This window comes from Pteropus alecto, unplaced genomic scaffold, assembly GCF_000325575.1.
Source record: "Pteropus alecto unplaced genomic scaffold, ASM32557v1 scaffold67, whole genome shotgun sequence".
In the NCBI taxonomy this organism is placed as follows: Eukaryota; Metazoa; Chordata; class Mammalia; order Chiroptera; family Pteropodidae; genus Pteropus; species Pteropus alecto.
Window position 1 is genome coordinate 3954480 of NW_006441061.1, and position 6714 is coordinate 3961193.

Genomic DNA, 6714 nt, shown 5'->3' on the forward strand with positions numbered 1-6714 from the left:
AGAGAGGGGCCCCGGGAAGACAGTGGGAGGTCGCGGAGCGGGAAACCGGGTCTGGCGGGGCAAGAAGGAGGGCGCGAGCAGAAGAAAAGAAACAATGAAGACAAGAAACGATATGCACACTATGGCTGGAATAGCCCTCCAGTGTCTTCCTAGACCTGAGCTCGTTGATTACTAAATTAGTCCTGGAAGGTAGCAAGTCTCTCCTTCCCCCCCTTTTTTTTCCTCCTGAAAAAGCACCCAGAGAGGTGGCGAAGACTAGACCCAGCAGGTCTTAAAGGCTTTGAATCTCTGGTTTTCAGCACTGAGGAGGGAAGTGTCTGCAAATACTTCTCCGAGGGGGTGATTTGAAGCAGTTCATCATTCAACCTATGGAAGACCCAGCTTCTTCCATCTCAAGCTGCTATCTAAATCTTTTGTCATTGCTAGTTTCTTATTTAGTTATGCCTAGTCTTCCTGACTAGATTAACTGTCCTAGTAGCAGAAACTGGGAGATTTGTACCTCCCAGGCCTTAGACATACTGTGGTTCATGTAGTTCATTCATTCAGTTCCCAAATGTTTAGGGACAATCTGCTCTGAGCCAAGCTCATACCTAGGCTACTGGCGGAGGGAGTTGGGGGAGGTGGAAGGGGTGGCAGCGGGCAAGAGATGAGACTAGAAGGCCTGTAGTGGCTGGATCTTGCAGAGGCTTGTAGACCAGAGTAAGGAAGGGAGCCACTCACATTTTAAGCAGAAATGTGACCCAGACAAATTTGCTTTTTGTTGTAAGAAGCTTACTCTGGCTGCAGGTAGTGCAATGGGGAGAAGATGGGAAACAGATGAGGGACTTGTGGCCATCCAGGCAAGAGACTGATGATGGAACCTCAGCACTGGGGGAAATGAGAGGATGGATCGAAGAGGCATTCGAGAGACAGAATCAGCTGGATATAGGGATGAGTCAGGTCCAGACATGTAACTGAGAATTCAGATTTCTGATTTCTTCCTGCTTCCCAGCCATAAAATGGATAGCAACCTGTATTTCTCTCCAGTTTGTCCTATAATTTAGAAAACATAGATAGAATAAAAAAAATAGCAGCTCCCAGTGCTATTATGTATCCCCTTTTATAGGCAAGGCCTGGAGAATTGACATCACTTGACTAGGGTCTTGACTCGAACACAGGCTCTAGAGTGTTAAGCTGTGCTACTCACACCGTGATGTGTGTTCTCACCGATTCTGTCAGGGCTTGCTCCACAGGGAAGAACCTGTGGCTACCTGAACCCGGGAAGGGATTCAGAGGAGGGAGCCAACTAAGGATGTCCCAAGGCCTGGCTGGCTCCTCAGCTGTGACCATAAGTAACCCTGGGCCACTCCAACAGGAAGCAGGGTGGGGACATGGTTGCCAGACTTAGCTGTGGTTGGGTATTCATCTCTCTGCAGCCTCAGGGCTGGGAACCCAGGAAATTTCCCTTCCTTCATTTCCCAGATGGTGCCTGGCGAAGGGGGAAAGTTTGATGCCGGGAAAGGATGCTCCATTTAGGGTGAGACAAGCCTGGGTTAGAATCCTAGCTCTGTTGCACATGGGCAGTGTGGCCTGGGTTCAGCGCCCTGAGGCTTGGGGGCTCCAAATAGAGTTCAGTATTGTATGGCTAGGACCACTTGCCCTAGAGCCAAAAGGGTTCAAAATCTGGCTGACACAACATTGACCACCTGTGTCACACTAACTTTGGGTGTAGTTTGCAGGCATAGAAAGGAATCTTGAAGGATATACCCTAAACTTTTCCATCTCTGAGCCACAGTTTCTTCACCTGTAAAATGAGAGTGAATATACAAACCTTTTTAGAATGTTGTGAGGGCTTCAAGAGGCTGTGCTTGCAAGTGGCTTAGGCCTGGGAAGATGTGGGGATCTGAGCAAGTGGTTAGCATGGAGCTCCAGCCAGCACTTCCACACTTCTGCAGCCCCCCAAAATTCCCAACATACCCTGCCCTACCTCCCTGAGGACCTGACCAGATGTACAAGGAAACCAATACCTCACGGGATAGTTCAAATAAGTGGTCTAGAGAAGGAACCCCAGGGAAATGTGAGAGAGGATGATTGCGTTGGGTGGGGGTCCTGATTTAGATGGGATGATCAAGGAAGGTCTCGGTGAGGTGTTATCTCAGCCCAGACCTATATTATAGAGGGGACCCAAGCCCAGGAAGCATCGGGGGCAGAGGCAGGAGCTGGCATTTGGGGGACTCGATGTGACTGGAGGAGACTGAGTAGAGATTGGAGAGAGAAGCATAGGGTCTGGCACGTGGGCCCAGTGGGCCTAGGAGTTTAGATTTTATTCTAAGCCCAAAGGGACACCATTGGAGAATATAAGCAGGTTAGTGACAAGATATAAAATACCTTTTTAGAGGTTTTTTCTTTCTGGCTGCTATGTGGAGAATGGATTGACTGTCAGGGGCAAGAACAGAAGCAGCAGCCAGGTGAAGAGGCTGTTATAGTCATCTCAGGGGAGACTGGTGGCTCAGATCGGGGTGGAGCCAGAACGATGGGAAGAGGAAGGAGACGCATTTCAGAGGAAGAGCTCAAAATTTGCTAAGCAACGATAACAGTTACTCAATTAGAACTTCCTAGGGTTTTGCATTTGACTAAATGCCACCAGGTTCATGAAGGGAGGAGGTCAGTAAGCGTAAACACTGCGGTAGGTGTGGGGAAGGAGCAGAGAGGAGCAGAGGAACTGAGTGGGACTGCAGCCTCTAAAATAGAATCACAGCTGGAGAAAGCGAGATGGCCTTAGAGAATCCTTACCCTCCCCTGGACCCAGACAAACTCTTACGGTGCTATTTACGTATCTCTCTCTCCCATGAGAGCCTGAGCTTCACAGGGTCAAACACCTCACCCATGGTGTCCCCATGCCCAGATCAGGGCTGCCACATGATAGATACTCCATAAATGGTTGTCAAATGAATACATGGGTGGATAGGTAAATCGATGGATGAGTGGATGACTGTAACATTTAACCCTGTCACCCCCTGCTTTAACATTCCTCAGTGTTGCCAATAACTGTCAAAATTCTTCTATAAATACCTATTTAAAAAAAAAAAATGCAAGAAAAGAAGGAAAACAAAGAAAAGGGGGGAAATCCCCCCCCAAAAACCCAATGTGCACAATTCCTTTAAAGTAAGTTACCCAATAGCATTACTCACATGTGTATGAAAAGATGTACATGCAAGATGATCCTTGTAGCCTTGTATGTAATATGAAAATATTGGGAGCAGCCGGATGTCTGGCTGCAGGAAGAGGGGGGCCTTGAAAGTGAGGACTGTGTTTTGTTCCCTGCCTTAGCACCTGGGACAGTGCCTGGTACACAATCCGGTTCAATAAATATTTGTGGAATGAAGGGAACCATCAACGAGATGCCATGCTGCTCTTGAGGAGCATGCTGGAGATGGTGTGTGTCCTGAGGTACGAGATGTCCACACTGCGCCAATGCAAGTCAACAGTGTGTAAAGAAGGAGCTTATTTTATGAAGAAGAAAGTGAATACTTTATAGAGGCATGGAAAAGAATCCTAAAGGGTATACCCTAAACTGTCACTAGAGGCTTCCCCCTGAGGAGAGGATTTGGAGGGAAATTTTTACTCTCTTTTAATGACTATTCTTGGGTATAGTTTGATTTTTGTAGTATGGTGAATTCTTTTTATAATGTCATAATATATCATTCTAAGGATAGTATAAACAAAAGCCATTCTGTGCTTCTCTGTTACCCTTTGTCCAAAGTTCTTAGTCTGACATGTAGGTCCCTCTGGAAACAGCCGTTTAGCCTCTTCACCACTCTCTCCCTCAGACCCCTGCCACCCTGCCCAGGGGTCCTGCTACCTGGTAACTCGTAGTAAGCGTCAAGCTTCAGCTCAAGCATCCTCAAGCATTCCCCCCACATCAGGCATGATGCTCACTCCCTGCTCTGCGCCCCCAAGCTACCAGCCATCCATGTGCAGAGAAAATGAGGGCACTTGGCCTTCTGTGTCAATACCCGGTGCATATTTGGCACTCATTGAAAGAGAGGGAGGAAGGACGGGAGGAGAGAAGGAGGAAAAAAGGAAAGAGAGGAAAAGGGAAAGAAAGGCGAAACGAAGGGAAGGCTGGAAGATGTCACTTGCCCAGATCATCCTGAGGGCAGCTACCCAGCTGGCCAGCTCTTTCGGTCACCTGACACCCAGCACAGAGTGCCACGCCAAGCTGCTTTCCCAGCCCTGCTTGCCAAGGGTGGTTCGTGCTGATTCACCAGTGACTAGGCTTCAATTATTTGCAGAACTGGAACAGCAGCCGAGCCACCCCAGCAGCTGACCAAGGGCGTATCGATTTGTGCTGGACTTCTCACTACTATCCGAGCCCGTCACACAAGAAGATAAAGGCTCCAAAGAACTCGCCCATAGTGATGTGTCCTGCCTAAACCTCCCACAGCCAAGTCCACAAATCTCCTCGTTGACCTATCAGCCAACTCTGCCCTTTACAACCCAAGCTTGACCATCACTCACGGAAGCTAGTCACGATTCAGAACACGGGACCTGGAGTCAGGCGGCTCTGGGTTTCTGCCCAAGGATTACTGAGTCAAAGCGTATTTACATATTTACTGTCGAGAGATGCTGCCAAACTGCCTCCCAAAAAGGTCAGACCCATATATACTCCCACCAACAGGATAAGACAGCGCCCATTCCCACATTTTCTCCATCTTTTCCAATGTGTTTGACAAACAAAACTGTACTGCTATGCTTATGTGTCTTTCACTAGCATCTTTTCATATTTTTTTGGCAGTTTAAACTTATTCTGTAAATTGCCTGGCCGTGACCTTTGTCTTTTTTAAATTGGAGTAGTCCTCTTTTTGTTATTTATTTGCAGTAGCTTATTACATATGATAGATATCAACTTGTTATCTATATTAAAGTGTTTCTTCCACTTATTTGTCTTTGGACTTTATGGTGTCTTTTTTCCTCACAGAAGCCCCTTGCCAAGCGCCAGCTAAGAGACAGTAGTCGACCTACTTCAGTGGAGCAAGCACTGGAAGTCAGGAGGCACCCTGTCACTGACTCGCTGTATGACTTTGAACCTGTTCCTGACCTCTCATACTCTGTTAAATAAGAGCATTGAGCTAAATGGTCCCCGAGGACCTGTCCACCTCCATGGTCTAGACCAGCACTATTAATAGAACTTTCTGCCATGATGGAAATATTCTATATCTGTACCATGCAATATGGGAAGCACTAGCCACATGTGGCTACTGAGCACTTAAAATGTGACCAGTGTGACCGAGGAACTGAAGTTTAACTTTCATGTAACTTAAATTTAAAATTTAAATAGCCATTCAAGGCTAGTCACTACCATATTAGACAGCACAGTTCCAGATGGTTTAGATCCCTCCTACCTTTGTGTGAGCTGCCATACAGTTTAATTAAGGCAGGGCTGGAGAGTTCCTCTGTGACTTGGGGCAGATCACTCTACCTCTCTGAGCCTCAGTTTCTCAATCTGCCCAGGAGGGCCCACAGGAATCCCTGCCTCCTGGGGTTGTTGAACAGATTTGATTAGGGAGTGTGTGAAGGTCAAGGCCCAGTGCCTGACCCGACACTGCACAATCAGGCCAGATTCCAGGTTGAAATGTGAGAGTGTGTTTACCCCATTTTTATCATGTCCAGAAACCGACGGTTGGCTTTCTCCGGAGCAGCCACTTTGAACACAGGTTCACCTTAAACTAGGGCTTCGGTTTGTGCATGCCTTCAGCTCAGGACTCCAAATCACCGACAGGACAAAGTCCAAACTTCAGCCTGTGTTCCTGGCTCTCAGACCTGGCCCTACCCCTATATCCCTGTCATTAGTATGACCTGAAGCTCAGCCCAGCAGCCCCATCATCCTCTCCCTGTGTCTGCCTCCTACCCCAGCCTTCCAAGGTCTGCCCGGCACTTCATCCATTCACTTCATTCATTCCTTTTTCAGTCACAGACATTTATCATGCCATCTGCTGTGGAACTGGGGTTGTGATGGTGAGCATGCAGATGTAGCCCAAGCGATGAGAGCTATGACACACCTGAGGGTCAGAGGGGTTCAGGGAGTGAAGGGGACACAGAGGGGGCCTGATCTGGTGAGTGTGGTCAGGGCAGGCTTTCCCGAGGAAGTGGCATGTAAGCTGGAGCCTGATGAATGGGTAAAAGTCAGCTAGGAGAGAGGGGAGTTGGTAGAGGGGAAGTCTGAGCTGAGGGAATGTAGGAACCTGGGATTTGCCAGAGGCAAGGGCAAAGCTAGAAAGGTAGGCAGGCCCCATCCCACGGGAGGGCCGTGCAAGCCACTTACTGATATTGTGCTTTATCCTAAAGGTAATGGGAGACATGGAAAGTATTAAGAGAGGATGATGTAATTCTTCCAGGCCAGCTCCCAACATGACCTTTCCTGCTGGTGAGATTTAAGAATTTACCCCCTTCGACTTTCCCTTCTCTGCCCACCCCCTGGGTGTCAAGATACTTCATGAGCACATAGCTTCTAGGGCCTTCTGTCTCAGCCCTGCCGCTCCCTGGCCCAATCGCTTCAAGTAAGTTATTAACTTTTTTGCCTCAGTGTCCTCACCCATAAAATAGAGATAATGACAATGTCACACAAATGATGAGGGAAAAGTATATGGCATGGAGCCTCTTAGGAAAGAGAGTCCAGCTGAACTCCTTCTGTGCAAAGTCAAACCAAAGCCGCAGAGCGGGGCTTCCTGAAGG